The sequence below is a fragment of the Mauremys mutica genome, chromosome 7, assembly GCF_020497125.1.
Source record: "Mauremys mutica isolate MM-2020 ecotype Southern chromosome 7, ASM2049712v1, whole genome shotgun sequence".
NCBI classification, from domain to species: Eukaryota; Metazoa; Chordata; order Testudines; family Geoemydidae; genus Mauremys; species Mauremys mutica.
This window is the reverse complement of record NC_059078.1, coordinates 54,314,390-54,331,212: the sequence shown is the minus strand read 5'-3', so window position 1 is coordinate 54,331,212 and position 16,823 is coordinate 54,314,390. Positions and strand designations below refer to the sequence as shown.

The window sequence follows — 16,823 nt, the reverse complement described above, 5'->3', positions numbered from 1 at the left end:
GGTCCACACCTTTGCCTCATTGGTCCAGGAGTCCAGAGCTGTTGCAGCCTCTGGCTTAGCGGTTGCGTTCTGCAACATCTAACTCCGACCCCACCACCTACGTAAGGCTTGGGAATCACCTAACTGGAATGCATAGGAGCAATCACTCGAAGAAGAAAAGACGGTTACTCACCGTAGTAACTGTTGTTCTTCGAGATGTGTTGCTCCTATCCATTCCAGACCCGCCCTCCTTCCCCACTGTCGGAGTAGCCGGCAAGAAGGAACTGAGGAGCGGACGGGCCCGCTGGGGTATATATCCTGCGCTATAGCGGCGCCACTCCAGGGGGCGCCCAGCCGGCCCGCCGGAGTTGCTAGGGTAAAAATCTTCTGAAGAGCCGTGCACGCGCGGCGCGCACACCTAACTGGAATGGATAGGAGCAACACATCTCGAAGAACAACAGTTACTACGGTGAGTAACCGTCTTTTTTAATATGCCTTCTTCCTCAAGCTGCTTCAAATTTTGCCGCACCTGTAATGGCAAGAAAACGTTTGCTTTTCTGTCAGCTAATTTTGTTTTTAAGTCACTGTAAATATTGCTAGTTTCTATAATAGAAATCTTCTGTCCTTCTATTTTCAAAATAGCATTGTGGAACATTGATGACACGTTATGCAAAAAGAAAAGCCAAGACTCTGTCTCTGAATTATCAAAATAATTTGTGATAATTGTGGGGCTCTTCTCGTTTGAGGCAAAATATGATTTTAAGGCAGGATATATTTGTAGGACGCGCTCAATCGCGGGTCGTAACGCCAACCATCGTGTGGCACTGTATCCCAAGACTTTCTTATATTCGATGTCCACGAATTCACAAAATTCTTTCAATTCATTAACGCGCACTGTATATATATAAAAGTATGAATAAATCTTGGTGATGAAAGTTTGCACATCAATTGGTACACAGTCGGCTGCAGTTTGTATAGCATTGTTCAAAATATGAGCGGCACAACCAATTCCCACAAGCTCTCTTCCACCCAAATTTGATTTCAGCTTGGTAAAAATGTTATTTTTCCCACTTCTTCGCATTCCTCCAAAGTTAGTATTGGTGTTGTCAGCACAAAATCCAAGTACCTTGGTATCTAAACGATACTTTTTTAACACTTCCAAAATATAATCAGTAACTATGTCAGATGTTTCGCCTGGCAAATCTCTTACTTCCAAAATTTTGACGTGTATTCCAGACTGGTATGAAAAATATCTTATTATTATGGGAATCAACTTTACTTCCTTATGGTTTGATGCATCCGAATAAATAGAAATAAAATTTGCAGCATCTAAATCCTCTTCCAATAACTGTTTCGCATAAGGCACCAGCACATCAGTAACTATTGCCTCGCATTTTGTTCTAGAACATGTAAACCTGGCATCAAAACATGTTTTAATCAGTTTGCAGGTACAATCCATTGATCGGAATGAGTGATTATGCATTACTGTGTGGTACGCCCATAAACCTTCAGCTGCAGCTAGTTTTCTTTCAGCATCTTCAAATAGCTTTTTCTTAACATATGATGTCACACTCGTACTTGCAATTGCTGCAGACATGGCCCGTTTATGTTTGACTGTTTGTATGTGGTTTTCAATGTCGGTTTTTCCACTGTTTGCAATAGAAAATACACTTCTGCATTTTACACATTCCACCTTACTATTGTCATTATTAGTACTTGCTTTGATGAATGTATATTTCGATTTTAACTCGTCATTGAAGATGCACTTTCGTCGTTTTGGCGCCATGGGTGTCCAAAAATAAACAATTATTACAAACTTCGTCGGATGTCAGTCTTGGTCCGAGGGGGCGAAGTCACCGGTCCAGGATCGAGGAGGGCGAAGACACCAGTCCTGGTCCAAAGGGGCGAAGGCGTCGATCCTGGTCCAAGGAGGTGAAGTCATCGGGTCCTGGCGAAGCAGCGAGGTGCGCCGTGAAAACGGCGGAGCGAAAAGCTCGAGTAACCGAGAGAGCGCGGAGCTCTGAGGGCCAGTGTCACGGTCCGAAGATGCCAGATCACTGGTGCCTGTCCTGTGCTGTGGAGGGCCTTTTATAGTCTGAAGCTAACACCGAATTGGTCGATTTTGGCGGGCTCTGTGTGATGACGTCATCATCGAGTTCCCACGGTCGGGTTGTATGTAATGCGCGGGAGTATTATCGAAGAGTCACCGCGGCCACAATATGGTGAGAGTGCATGTGCTGAATGCCAAGTATTGCCGAGATCCAACGACGAGAACTGTCGTGTAAAATAAAACTAAAACTAGGATGAATTAATAAAATTGATTTAGGCTGGTTTATCAAGGATTGATTTGATGTACTCAATCTTTTGATAAATTAATAATTTTTGATTTTGTAGTCCTAAACTGTACTGGTTACATCTCACGACTAACCAGACCAATGTCCAAAAAGCCCATTTAGAACCGGTTGTTCCTGGAGGAACAACTAGTTCCAAAAGGGCTTTTAAATTTAATAAAAGCTCTAGCAGCTCCCTGCCCTTCCCCCAGCCCCAGCTCACCTCACTCCGCCTCCTCTTCTAAACGCTCCTCCGGCTTCTCCTCCCCCTCCCTAGCTTCCCGCGAATCAGCTGTTCGCGTGGGAAGCCTGGGAGGGCTGAGAAGAAAGCAGAGGCTTCCGCCAGGTGAGTTTGAGCTGGGGCCGGGGGGCGGGGGTGCCAGCGGGTGGAGGGCTCCAGGCGCGCCGCGCTGCCCGGCAAGGTCGGGGCCGGACCTTGGTCCTTGGGGCCGGGCGGCGCGGTGCAGCTCCTGGCCCCCGGGGTCCAGCTGCGACCTCGCTGGGCAGGGCAGCGCGGCGCGGCTCCTGCCCCGGCCCCCGGGTCCTGCCCGGTGGCGTGGCTCCTGTTCGGCCCCCAGGGTCCGGGCCGGGCGGCGCGGTTGCTGCCCCGGGGTCTGGGCGGGCAGCGCGGTTCCTGCCCAGGGGTCCGGCTCCCGGGTCCGGCCCCGACGTCGGCTGGGTGGCTCCGATCCCAGCCCCAGCCCAGCTGGGCCCCCAGCTCCAGGCAGCATGGTAAGGAAGCAGGGAGCCGGTGTGGGAAGAGGGCAGGGGAGTTGGGGGGGGTGATTAGTGTCAGAGAGGTCAGAGGGCAGGGAACAGGGGGATTGAATGGGGGCAAGGGTCCCGGGGGGGCAGTCAGGAAGGAGCAGGGGTTGGATGGGGCGGTGGGGGCAGTTAGGGGTTGGGATTCCAGGGACAGTCAGGGGACAGAGAGAAGGGGTGGTTGGATGGGGTAGGGGTCCCCGGGTGCCATCAGGAATGAGAGAAGGGGTTGGATGGGGTGGCAGGGGACAGGGAAGGGGGGTGGATAGGTCATAGGTCGGGGGGGGGGGCCTGTCAAGGAACATGGGGGGGGTTGGATGGGGCAGGAGTCCCCCGGGGGGGGCATGACCCCTCCTGGGGTGAGGAGGAGGAGGGAACCGGTTGTTAGTATTTTGGCAGCTCATCACTGCCTATAACCAGCTCTGTAAGAGCAACCTGGCACGTTTGTGCAGGGAAAGAGGGCTGAGCGTGGGGAGGCTCACTAAGGAGTAGCTGATTGCTCAGCCTGTAGAGAATGACCAGTCTGAGGAACAGGCTCCAGACTTCAGGGGGGCGCCGAGGGTAGGTCTCGACAGGGCTGGGCCGGAGCCTCCGTCCCAAGGTGGGGAAACTGAGGCACCGCCAGCCAGGGCTGTATCCTCAGACCCACCAGTTGAATTCCAAGCAGAGTTGAAGGTGGATCCCTCCTTGGAGAAACTGAGGGACCTGGCGGGCCACGGCAGTGCAGGGTCCCAGGGAGAGGACCGGCGGGAGCAATTCCTGCGGGAGAAGGGATTTCTGTTCCGGGAATGGGCTGGTTCAGGGCCAGGGGTGACTCTAGGTATTTTGCCGCCCCAAGCACGGCAGGCAGGCTGCCTCGGGGCATGCCTGCGGGAGGTCCTCCGGTTCCGTGGCTTCGGCATACCCGCTGCCGAATTGTCACCGAAACCACAGGACCGGTGGACCTCCTGCAGACAAGCTGCCGAAGGCAGCCTGCCTGCCCCCATCACAGCGACCGGCAGGGCGCCCCCCGCAGCTTGACCTCCAAATGGGGGAGTGGAGCAGTAAATACCAGGATTCCAACATACGAAGTGCATTGGGAATCTATGGAATAAAAAGTATTATAATTGTAAAATAATCATTTGTACTGCAGTAGGCCCTAAAGGCCCCAGTCGAGACATGCTAGGCCAGGGGTGAGCAAACTACAGCCTGTGGGCCAGATCCAGCCTGCCAGCCATTTTAAGCTGGTCCTTGAGTTCCCGCTGGGGAGTGGAGCTTGCCCTGCTCCGGCACTCCAGCCGGGGAGTAGGGTGGGGGCTGCTCCACGTGGCTTGTGGAAGCAGCCACATGGCCCCGCTCCGGCGCTCCAGCCGGGGAGCAGAGTTGGGCGTGTAAGGATAAGGCCTTTGTCTGCAACCAGATTAAAAGAGCAGCCATTAGCTAAGAATCAGGAAGTCACATTCCATCTAAATTACATTAAAACAATGTAATAGGCTGTTAAGAAGGAGGCCCGGTCCTAATGGCACCCACTATCACCAGATAAAGAAACAGATCTTAAGATGGTTAAAGAAAACTTAGTTTGATGGCATCCTGTCTGTCAAGAAATCACTTCTCAATAGTTGTGGCTGTAAAATCCTGGATGCTACTGCTGAGTTATAGCAGTGACTGGTGTTTCTTCTCCTGGCTTCCCTCATGTTGTTGTGGTTCTGTCTAGACACAGGAGCTCTGTGCACAATCAGTATGTTCTCCTGAGTTCCATTCCTCTCAGATACAATTTCTGCAGACAGATCTTTCGTGAGTCTGTGCACAATCAGTGTGTTCTCCTGAGTTCCATTCCTCTCAGATACAATTTCTGCAGACAGATCTTTCGTGAGTCTGTCTACAAGGACGTCAAAGTCCTTGAAGGAGGGTGTCCTCACCAACTCCTCAGTCCAAGCAGCTTGCCATGGTGTGGCAGCCCTCACCCTGGGCTGCTGCTCTTCCGGCTGTGCAATCTCCACAGGCTCACGCTGGAAAACTGCTGTGGAGTTAGCCTGTTGCCGTTTTCCCTCCCAGTGTTGAGAACTCCATCCGGCCAGATCTTCCGAAACGAGGGCAGTGTCTTCCCTTATGGATTTTAGGGCAACACTGGTCCTTTTAGGAAGGACACTTTTAGAGGCAGCAGTACTGGCCCTTTTAGGGATGCGATCTTGCTTGGGAGTTTCCGGAGCAATGCCGTTCCTTCTGTGGGTGAGTTCTTCTGAGGGGTCTTTGATGCAGTGTGAGACCTTCTGGGGGAAAGGTCCCATTGGGTGGTCTTGGAGGCCGTGCTGGTCTGCCTAGTGGTAGGGTCCTTTTGCATGGTCTGAGCAATGAAAATAGCTCCTCCACTGGCTGGGTCTCGCTGAGTGGCCTGTGAGGTAGTGCTAGCTCTTCCGATGACAGGATCCCTGGAGTTACCTGGGGTGAGGGACGCTGATCCTTCTGACGATGGCGTTGTGCTGGATGTACTGTCTGGAGATGGAGTTGCATAGATACAACCTAGATGGCTCTACTATAAGGTGGGTGCATAACTGATTGGAATATGGTTCCCAGATAGTAGTTATCAGTTGTTCACAGTCATGCACGGATCGGTTCTGGGTCTGGTTCTGTTCAATATCTGCATCAGTGATTTAGATAATGGCATAGAGAGTACACTTATAAAGTCTGTGGATGATACTAAGCTGGGAGGGGTTGCAAGTGCTTTGGAGGATAGGATTAAAATTCAAAATGATCTGGACAAACTGGAGAAATGATCTTAAGTATATAAGATGAAATTCAATAAGGACAAATGCAAAGTACTCTACTTAGAAAGTAACAACTAGCTGCACACATACAAAATGGGAAATAACTGCTTAGGAAGGAGTACTGTGGAAAGGAATCTGGGGGTCATAGTGGATCACAAGCTAAATATGAGTCAACAGTTTAACACTGTTGCAAAAAAAGCAAACATCATTCCGGGATGTATTAGCAGGACATGAGTAGGCAAGACATGAGAAGTAATTATTCCGCTCTACTCCACGCTGATTAGGCCTCAATTGGAGTATTGTGTCCCATTCTGTTTGCCACATTTCAGGAAAGATGTGGACAAACTGGAGAAAGTACAGAGAAGAGCAACAAAACTGATTAAAGATCTAGAAAACCTGACCTATGAGGGAAGATTGAAAAAATTGGGTTTGTTTAGTCTGGAGAAGAGAAGACCGAGAGGGGACATGATAACAGTTCTCAAGTACATAACAGATTGTTACAAGGAGGGAGATAAATTGTTCTTCTTAACCTCTGAGGCTAGGACAAGAAGGTATTTCTGCTTTCAGAGCAGAGATGGGGTGGCAGCAACATAGACTGGTAGAGTTGGACTCTTCTGGTTTGAGATGTCCTTTGCAGGTGACTTGATGAGACTTACATTTCTTCTGCATCTCAAAAGGCAGGTCACAGAGGGCACATTGAAAGGCGATCCGCTTGCTATGGATTCTCTTGAGGTGTCTGCTGAGACCGCCAATGTACTGGAATCCTCGGATAGCAGAAGGGGCAGAGGAGCATGTCCATAGGGAGGGGATACTGGAGGTAGATGCAATCATTCTCCTTTTTGTCTCCCTCTGTTGGATTGACTTCAGTTGTATCAGGGGATTCGCTAGATGGTTCTCGTTGCTCTGGGAGAGTAGTGTGGAGAGGTTCAACTGGGCAGGCATCTAGTGAGATGTTGCGGTCCTGCTGGGTGGTTTCTGAGGAGAGGCTGGTCTCGCTGGTTGAGGAGCACAGCAGGAGGATCAGCATGAGGATCCTGGGCAGTGGAGGAGATGGGAGAAGTTCTTATGGCATCCTTGTCCTGAAGAGCAGGCGAGATGATGTTTGTCCTGACTGTGATGTCCCGGAAGGCTGTCCTTAAGGTGCAATATCTCCCTGCAGCAGTATCTCTATGGGTTTTCTTTAAGGAGATGCTGCTTTTCCAATTGATGCTGCTCATCTGCAATGTCCTGGAAGCGCTGAAGGTCTTTTTAGAGGCTGCAAAGAATCCTGTGGCACCTTATAGACTAACAGATGTTTTGCAGCATGAGCTTTCGGAAGCAAGACTTGCATCCGAAGAAGTGGGTATTCACCCACGAAAGCTCATGCTGCAAAACGTCTGTTAGTCTATAAGGTGCCACAGGATTCTTTGCTGCTTCTACAGAACCAGACTAACACGGCTACCCCTCTGATACTTTTTAGAGGCTGTTCCCCGATGGACGTTCCATGGAGCAACAGCAATCCGAGCAGCAGTTGAAGGTTTCTGTGGAATCAGCAAGGGAGCAATCATGTTCTCAGTGTGTCCTGGAGTCTCTGAAGTAGCACGAAGATTTTCTTTTGAAGCAGCGGCAATAGCATCCATCTCCAAAGCAGTAGTCTTCCTCAGGATAGCAAGTTGAGTCTTCTAGAACATTTGTTCTCAAAGCCAGTCTGCCACTTGTTCAGGGAAAGCCCCTGGCAGGCCGGGCCGGTTTGTTTACCTGCTGCATCTGCAGGTTCAGCCGATTGCGGCTCCCACTGACCGCGGTTTGCCGCTCCAGGCTAATGGGGGCTGCAGGAAGCGGCGCAGGCCGAGGGATGTGCTGGCCGTCCTTCCTGCAGCCCTCTTTGGCCTGGAACGGTGAACCATGGCCAGTGGGAGCCGTGATCGGCCAAACCTGCAGACACAGCAGGTAACCAAACCGGCCCAGCCCACCAGGGGCTTTCCCTGAACAAGCGGAGGACTGGCTTTGAGAACCACTGTTCTAGAAGGTGTAGTTTCTGCCTCAGTAATTAAACTGATAAGAACAGACATTAGCTTAGAAGATAATGTTTGCGTTTCACGGTCCAAGAGACAGCGACAAGGCTTTCATCTGGGGGCCAAAAGACCAAACACATCAAGACACTTGATCAGAGCCTTTAATAGGCCAAGAGACTACTTACACTTGATCTTAGCTCCAAGGAGCAGAGAAGCAATACTTTTACACCCCAACACTACACAGCCCTCCTGCTCCCACCTCTTTCTACATCCCAATGAGGACAGACATGAGGCAGCATTAACAAAACTATGTAACTAAGTGGTGATCACGGCTCTGAAATTACTCCGATCGATGCACTTTTAGGTAGCTTCCCTCACCGTTGATGAGTGGCTGTGGCACTCCTCCACTCCTCCTGCTGGTGCCTGGGGCCCCGGCTGCTCCTCAGCTTCCCGCCACCCGTTGACTACTTGCATTCTTAAGAACCACCTGGGCTGGGAGAGATCGGGGCTGGCAGAACCCTCAGGGACCAGCAACCACATGGGGCAGGGCCCAGGAGCCCGGGCTGCACTGGGTCAGTCCAGTCGGCTGTGGGGAGCCCGGGACCTTTCCATCTGCCCTGGGCAGCACACCTTGGCAGGTGAAGACATGGACCGGGGGACTGCTCTCAGGCTCCCCAGGGCTGAGCTCATTTCTGCCCTGCTGCTGGCAACAGGGCTGCCCTGCCTTCAGTGCCAGGAAGCCGGAGAGCGGCGGCTCCTGGCAAGGTACCCAGCTCGAAAGGCAGCACTGCAGAAGAAAGAGTGGAGAGTAATGTAACAAACGGGTGTATATGGGGAGGCTAAAGCAAATTCTGGGACTGCCATAGCCTGCCCTCCCCATGGCACCCCCCACCATCCCCACAGCACCACCCCTGCCTGCCGTAGTTCCAAACTGGACACAACAACTCCTCGGAAGGCAGACCAAAGAAGGAGCACAAAGAACCTAGGACAGCAGGCATGTACGGAAGCAGCAGGTGAGAGGAGAGCACTCACAGCAGTGCCCACAGCCCCCTACTTTCAACACAGACTCTCTCACTGCTCCCTGCCTTCCCTCTGCCCTCCCCCCCCCACACCACCTTCCCAAGGCAGACGTTCTCTGGCTCTCACAGACCTTGAGGTTCATCTGTCTTTGCATCAGCAAACCAGGGGAAAGCACAAACGCAGTCCCCAACTACCACAAATTATGCAGTTAAGTTTCCAGCATTTGGGGAAATAGCAGGGGTCAGCGCACCCACAGTGCAATGAATGAGTCTCCCCATGGGAAAACCACCTTCATGATCATGGTATCCCTTGCCAAGTAATTATGAGTTTTTCAGCCCCAGTCGCCACCCACCCTCGCTCGCCCCAAACTCTCAGCACATGGCCACCTCGGCTCCTGCCATCCCCGCCCACACTAGCGACAACCGGCCCTGCCACGGCCCCAGGCCCAGGCCCTTCTCACCACCGGGCCCCGGATGCCAAATCTGGGCCTTACTCGGTAGCCTCCTCCTGCTCCCACAATGCTTTGCTTGTACACAGATCTGCATGTGTGCACACTCGGCCCAGCCCCTCCAGCAGCCCACCCACACCAGGCACCTCCCCTTGCCAGCCCCACTCCCAGCCTAGCAGCAGCTGCCCCACAAGCCCGGGCTTGGGCGTGTTCTCCCCATGGGGACATGGGGGAAGCAGGAGCAATTCAGAAGCCGGCCACAAGAGGGGGAACAGGAACGTCCCTAAGGAAAAGCATCCGGCCTCTGTCCCCTGCTCTGTCACAGACTTTCTCGGGCAAGTCACTCAGTCTCTCTGGGTGATGTGCCTCAGTTCTCCCATTCAGGAAGTAGGGCTGGGGGCACTTCCCAACCATGCGTGAACCTTGGGAGAACTACACTGAAGATTAGGAAGATGCTCAGATACAGGAGTAATGGGGGAAGAGGCGCAGGATATTAGCACCATCGTTTGGTATGGAGTCTGTTTGGAAAGAAAACAGTTCCCTAAAGTCCTCACAAAACATTCGTGTTCAGAGATAACGTTCTGAAATATGTCATGGAGCATAGCGGTTTTCCCCCTGTGTAGCCAGCCCCTAAACCTCGTGCCAGCCTCTACTCTGCCCTCAATCCGGCCCTTCTTCCTTCCCCACCACCATCAAACCCCATCTCCCCCATGGCTCCCCTTAAAGTCCAAAATTGTATCGGGAGGAAAAATAATATAGAATATTACCAAAGATTTACAGCTTATAATAATAAATGATATATTACCAATACATTAACCTTTGTGAGCTTGTACACGCTACTCTTCCTCAGTCTGTGCAGTTAATACCCAATGAACCGTTATTAACAAGAACAAAAAGATTACTCAACAATAGACAGAGTCACTTCCTCCCTTTGGCTGTAAGTCCAGCTCCACTCTTGCTGTCCTATTCTTTCCTTCTCTTTGGTTTGAAGTGTTCCTTAGATTCAATGTTCCTGTGGCTCTACCCCTTTGCACCCAGTTTATCCACAAGTGAGATTTCCTTGCATAGTGGGCCCTCGCTTTTCCATTAGGCACCTTTGAACTGTATTCATCAATAGACATTCAAACAGTCATTCTCTGTGTTCATTTGCTTTGGGTCCTTAGTGGGTGGGCTTCTTGTTTATGGTTTTCATCTAACACTGCTTTTTGATCAATTCCCTTTTTCATCAACTATATTTCCTTTCAGTTGTTGCCCTTGATACTCTCTCTCTCTCTCTGGTACGTCTGTAGATTTTATTTCCTTCTCATTCCCTTCTCTAATAGTGTCTGCTCACATTTGCAGCTCTATTTTTTTTCTGCTTCTCCTGTCTTGAAATCTTCCCTATATTTCTTCTTTCCTCTTTTTCACTTCCCAGTCACCTACTTCTAGTCTCCAGTTCTTCTTCTTTAGGTGGATTGTGAATCCCCTCTCACTGGCTGTCTTTCTCCCTGGGGACACCATTCTATGCTGCTGCCTCACAGCCGCAGCAGGCACTAGTGCCAGTGTCAGAAAAAGCTACCCATTGGAAGTAGCTCCTGGCAGCAGTTTCTGGTAGTATGCATATCAGGTAGGGCTGTCAAGCGATTAAAAAAAATAATTGCAATTAATTGCACTGTTAACAATATAATACCATTTATTTAAAATATTTTTGGATGTTTACTACATTTTAAAATATATGAATTTCAAATACAACACAGAATACAAAGTGTACAGTGCTCACTTTATATTTATTTTTATTACAAATATTTGCACTGTAAAAAAAAAAAAAATATTTTTCAACTCTCCACATACAAGTACTGTAGTGCAATCTCTTTATCATGAAAGTTGAACTTACAAATGTAGCATTATGTACCAAAAAAACTGCATTCAAAAATAAAATAATGTAAAACTTTAGAGCCTACAAGTCCATTCAGTCCTACTTATTGGGCAGCCAGGGGCGGCTCCAGGCACCAGCACGCCAAGCACATGCCTGGGACGGCAAGCCACAGGGGGTGCTCTGCTGGTTGCCGCGAGGGCAGCAGGCAGGTTGCCTTCGGCGACATGCCTGCGGAGGGTCCGCTGGTCTCGTGGCTTCGGCGGACCTCCCGCAGGTGTGCCACCGAATCCGTGGGACCGGGGACCTCCCGCAGACAAGCCGCCAAAGGCAGCCTGCCTGCCGTGCTTGGGGCGGCAAAATACCTAGAGCCGCCCCTGTGGGCAGCTAATCACTCAGACAAACAAGGTTGGTTACTATTTGCAGGAGATAATGCTGCCTGCTTCTTGTTTACAATAAGTGAGAACAGGCATTCACATGGCACTATTGTAGCTGGCGTTGCAAGATATTTACGTGCCAGATGCGCTAAAGATTCATATGTCTCTTCATGCTTCAACCACCATTCCAGAGGACATGCATCCATGCTGATGACGCGTTCTGCTTAATAACGATACAAAGCAGTGCAGACTGACGCATGTTCATTTTCATCATCTGAGAGTATGGCTACACTTGCAAGTTGCAGCGCTGGTGGAGGCTTTCCAGTGCTGCAATTAGTAAGTGGCCACACCTGCAGGGCACTTCCAGCGCTGCAACTCCCTGGCTGCAGCGCTGGCCGTACACCTTGCTCAGCATGGGGAATAAGGATTGCAGCGCTGGTGCTGCAGCGCTGGTCATCAAGTGTGGCCACACACCAGCGCTGTTATTGGCCTCCAGGGTATAAGGATGTATCCCAAAATGCCTGTTCAGCCACTCTGCTCATCAGGTCAGACTCTACTGCCCTGGCCTCAGGTGACCCGCCCTTTAAATGCCCCGGGAATTTTAAAAATCCCCTTCCTGTTTGCTCAGCAAGGTGTGGAGTGCAATCAGTGAATCTTTACAGGTGACCATGCCTCCACGCGGCAAACAAGCCCCAGCATGGAGCAATGGCGAGCTGATGGACCTCATCAGTATTTGGGGGGAGGAATCTGTGCAGGCACAGCTGCGCTCTAGCCATAAGAATTATGATATCTTTGCCCAGGTATCAAGAGACATGCTGGAAATGGGCCATGACCGGGACGCACTACAGTGCAGGGTTAAAGTAAAGGAGCTGCGGAGTGCCTATTGCAGAGCACGTGAGGGAAACCGCCGCTCCAGCGCTGCCCCCACGACCTGCCGTTTTTACAAGGAGCTGGATGCGATTTATGGGGGTGACCCCTCTGTAAATCCAAGGACCACGATGGACAGTTCAGAGCTGGTAGAGGAGAGGGAGGTGGAGGGGGAGATCCAAACAGACAGTGAGGCTACTGTAGTGGGGGGAGACACCCCGGAGTCCCAGGAGGCATGCAGTCAGGAGCTCTTCTCAAGCCAGGAGGAAGCTAGCCAGTCGCAGCACCTGGAACTTGGTGCAGAAGAATCACAGGAGCAGGTCCCAGGTAAGCAGCTTTTATTGCAATGCAAATGTTTTGGGAGAGAAGGGGGTGGTATGGCTGCATGCTTGCATGCCTAGACGTGGAATATCCCATTGATGTGGTCTATCACGTCGCGGTAATCTGCCTCTGTAATCTCTTCAAAAGTTTCTGCAAGAGCATAGGCAATTCGCTTGAGCAAGTTTAAAGGGAGAGCCAGTGTGGTCCCTGTCCCAGTCAGGCTAACGCGTCCGCGCCACTGTTCCAGGAGGGGTGGGGGGACCATGGCTGCACACAGGCAAGCTGCATAGGGGCCAGGGCGGAATCCGCATTGTTGTAGGAGACCCTCCCTTGCTTCCCAGGTAACCCGCAGCAGGGAGATATCTTCAAGTATTAACTCCTGTGTGACATGGAGGGAGGCACAGTGTTTCAGTGCAGGTCCCAACAGCAGCTTCCTGCCTTTCCCAAAGCCCACAACAGCAGTGCACCCATGAAGCAATAAGCCCCCTGCCCAGGCAAACTGCGGCAGGAACATGTCTCCCAGGTTTTATTGACTTCTACTCTACTGCCTTACCCTCACTTACCATTTCTGGGAGGCTGTGAATTCTCTAGCTGTGTTTGAAATGTCTGAGGAATGCTACAGTGTGAGACTGGAAACTAACTTCAGATTATACACAATGCAGGCTCTCTTAAAATGTATCATTTGCTGTATTTTTATAGTGTCCTTGACTAGACCTGGACCGGCCTTATCAGTGACTGAAAGAAAACTTCAGAACCTTAGAAGGAAGCCTAAGAAAAGCAAGGAAGACTTGGTGAAGGCAGTTATGAACTAGTGTGCAACAGAGAATAAAACTGCGCAGGAATGGAGAGAAAAAATGCAGCACTGGAAGGAAACAGAAAGCAGGAGAAAGGAGTTGTCGCTGAAGAAAACCACGAGGCAGCTTATAAACCTCATGGCGTGCCAAACAGACTATATGTAGTCACTGGTAGCCATGCAAGCAGAGCACTACCATGCCAAACCTCCACCCTCCCAAACCTCTTTCCCCTGTGCACCAATGTCAGCTCAAAGTCCCGTTCCCCAGCATCCAGGTTCTTACCTACACCATCACCAGCTGCCCCCGACACCTGTACGGTCACCTATGAGCCCAGAGAACTACGACCCTTACCCTCTGCACTCAACCCCCATCACCATGCAACAGTACAATGCTGAGGTCCACAGCACTCCTGGCAGTACATATGCAAACCTATGAATGTACTTCCTTTTTTTAAATAAATGATTTCTTTGATTATGAAACAGTTTTTATTATTGCATAAAGTGAAAGATAACAAACCCCAAGGAAAACACAGGTAACAAACAGCAAGGAAAACACAGGCACTTAAAAGCACTGAAACCAGTGCACGTCACTCCTGGTCAAGGCAAAAAACATTACTGTTGGCTTTCAGCCTCAAATTCCTCCCTCAAGGCATCCCTAATCCTTGTTGCCCTGTGGTGGGCGTCTCTAGTAGCCCTGCTGTCTGGCTGTGCAAATTCAGCCTCCAGGACTTGTACCTTGTTGGTCCATGCCTGGCAGAATGTTTCACCCTTCCCTTCACAGATATTATGGAGGGTACAGCACACGGATATAACCGCAGGGATGCTGCTTTCCCCCAAGTCTAGCTTCCCATAAAGCGCCCGCCAGCGTCCTTTTAAACGCCCGAAAGCACACTCCACAGTCATTCGGCACCGGCTCAGCCTGTAGTTGAAATGGTCCTGGCTCCTGTCCAGCTTCCCTGTATAGGGTTTCATGAGCCAAGGCATTAATGGGTAAGCGGGGTCCTCAAGGATCACAATGGGCATTTCAACGTCCCCTACTGTGATCTTTCGGTCTGGGAAAAATGTCCCTTCCTGCATCTTCCTGAACAGGCCACTGTTCCGAAAGATGCGTGCATCATGCACCTTTCCAGGCCAGCCTGTGTAAATGTCAATGAAACGCCCACGGTGATCCACAAGCGCCTGGAGAACCATAGAGAAATACCCCTTGCGATTAATGTACTCGTAGGCTAGGTGGGGTGGTGCCAGAATAGGAATATGCGTCCCATCTATTGCCCCTCCACAGTTAGGGAAACCCATTTCTGCAAAGCCATCCACAATGTCCTGCACGTTCCCCACAGTCACGGTTCTCCTTAGCAGGATGCAATTAATGGCCCTGCAAACTTGCATCAAAACGATTCCCACGGTCGACTTTCCCACTCCAAACTGGTTCCCGACCGATCGGTAGCTGTCTGGAGTTGCCAGCTTCCAGATTGCAATAGCCACACACTTCTCCACCGTCAGGGCAGCTCTCAATCTCGTGTCCTTGCGCCGCAGGGTGGGGGCGAGCTCAGCACACAGTCCCATGAAAGTGGCTTTTCTCATACGAAAGTTCTGCAGCCACTGCTCATCATCCCAGACTTCCATGACAATGTGATCCCACCACTCACTGCTTGTTTCACGAGCCCAAAAGCGGCGTTCCACGGTGCTGAGCATTTCCATTACCACCACAAGCAATTTCATGTCACCCGCATTAGGCAAATCCAGATCATCGTCGGACTCCTCACAGTCACTTTGGAGCTGAAGGAATAGCTCAACTGCCAAACGTGATGTGCTGGCGACAGTCATCAGCAAAGTCCTCAGCAGCTCAGGCTCCATTTCACACAGAAAGCGTGCTGCACTCACAATGGCAAGAAATGTGGACGGGGAAACTGTGACTGCTGGGAAGTGAAGCGATGCACCACGGGGCGTTGGAACAGGAAGCGGAATGACCCACACACTTCCTTCCCCTTCCCACAATACTCAGCGCCAAAACGGGACGAGGTGCTCTGTGGGATAGCTGTCCACAATGCACCTCTCAGTACAGCGCTGCAAATGCTGCAAATGTGGCCACACTGCAGCGCTGGTAGCTGTCAGTGTGGCCACACTGCAGCGCTGGCCCTGCACAGCTGTACGACTAGCGCTGCAAACTACCAGCGCTGCAACTCGCCAGTGTAGCCATACCCTGAGTCAGATGCCACCAGCAGAAGGTTTGTTTTCTTTTTTTGGTTGTTTGGGTTCTGTAGTTTCCACATCAAAGTGTTGCTCTTTCAAGACTTCTAAAAGCATGTTCCACACCTCATCTCTCTCCAATTTTGGATGGCATTTCAGATTCTTAATCCTTGAGTAGAATGCTGTAGCTATTTTTAGAAATCTCACATCGGTACCTTCTTTGCGTTTTGTCAAATCTGCTGTGAAAGTGTTCTTAAAACTAATATATGTCGGGTCATCACCTGAGACTGCTATGACACGAAATATATGCAGTATTCAGGTAAAACAGAGCAGGAGACATACAATTCTCCCCCCAAGGAATACAGTCACAAATTTAATTGATGCATATTTTTTTTAACAAGCATCATCAGCATGGAAATATGTCCTCTGGAATGGTGACCGAAGCACCGAAGGGGCATAAGAATGTTTATCATATCTGGCATGTAAATACCTTGCAACGCTGGCTACAAAAGTGCCATACAAACGCCTGTTCTCACTTTCAGGTAATATTGTAAATAAGAAGCAGGCAGCAGTATCTCCTATCAATGTAAACAAACTTGTTTGTCTTAGCAATTGGCAGAATAAGAAGTAGGACTAAGTGGATTCGTAGGCTCTAAAGTTTTACACTGTTTTGTTTTTGAGTGCAGTTATGAAACAAAAAAAAATTGCATTTGTAAGTTACATTTTGACAATAAAGAGATTGTGCTTCAGTACTTGTATGCAGTGAATTGAAAAATACTATTTCTTTTATCATTTTACAGTGCATATATTTGTAATAAAAATAATATAAAGTGAGCACTGTGCACTTTGTATTCTGTTTGTTGTAATTGAAATCAATATTGAAAATGTAGAAAAACATCCAAAAATATTTAATACATTCAATTGGTAATCTATTGTTATAAGTGCAATCAATCACAATTAATTTTTTTTTAGTTAATTGCATGAGTTAACTGGGATTAATTGACAGCCCTAGTAACAGGGTTTGTTTGCTTCGCTATCAGAATGAGCTGCCCTCCCAGCTTTCTCCCATGGGTAGCTCATTCTGACGGGTGGGGTTGCTGTAAGGCCTAACTCTGACGTATGCATACCCGAAGATAGGCACATAGAGAA

The 16,823-nt window shown here is 50.0% G+C and overlaps 1 protein-coding gene and 1 non-coding gene across 2 annotated transcripts in view; one reads left to right on the top strand and one right to left on the bottom strand.

The window, feature by feature from the left end:
- Positions 1-7,405, top strand: part of LOC123373722 — a 30,980-nt gene extending 23,575 nt beyond the window's left edge. The window contains exon 8 of the mRNA XM_045022818.1: positions 7,275-7,405. The gene's annotated coding sequence lies outside the window, so the exon portion shown is untranslated. The remainder of the gene's footprint in view (positions 1-7,274) is intronic.
- A 1,586-nt stretch (positions 7,406-8,991) lies between these two features.
- On the bottom strand, positions 8,992-9,153 carry LOC123375215. Its single transcript, XR_006581339.1, has one exon. It is a non-coding gene; the product is annotated as a U1 spliceosomal RNA (small nuclear RNA).
- Between the last annotated feature and the right edge of the window lie 7,670 nt (positions 9,154-16,823).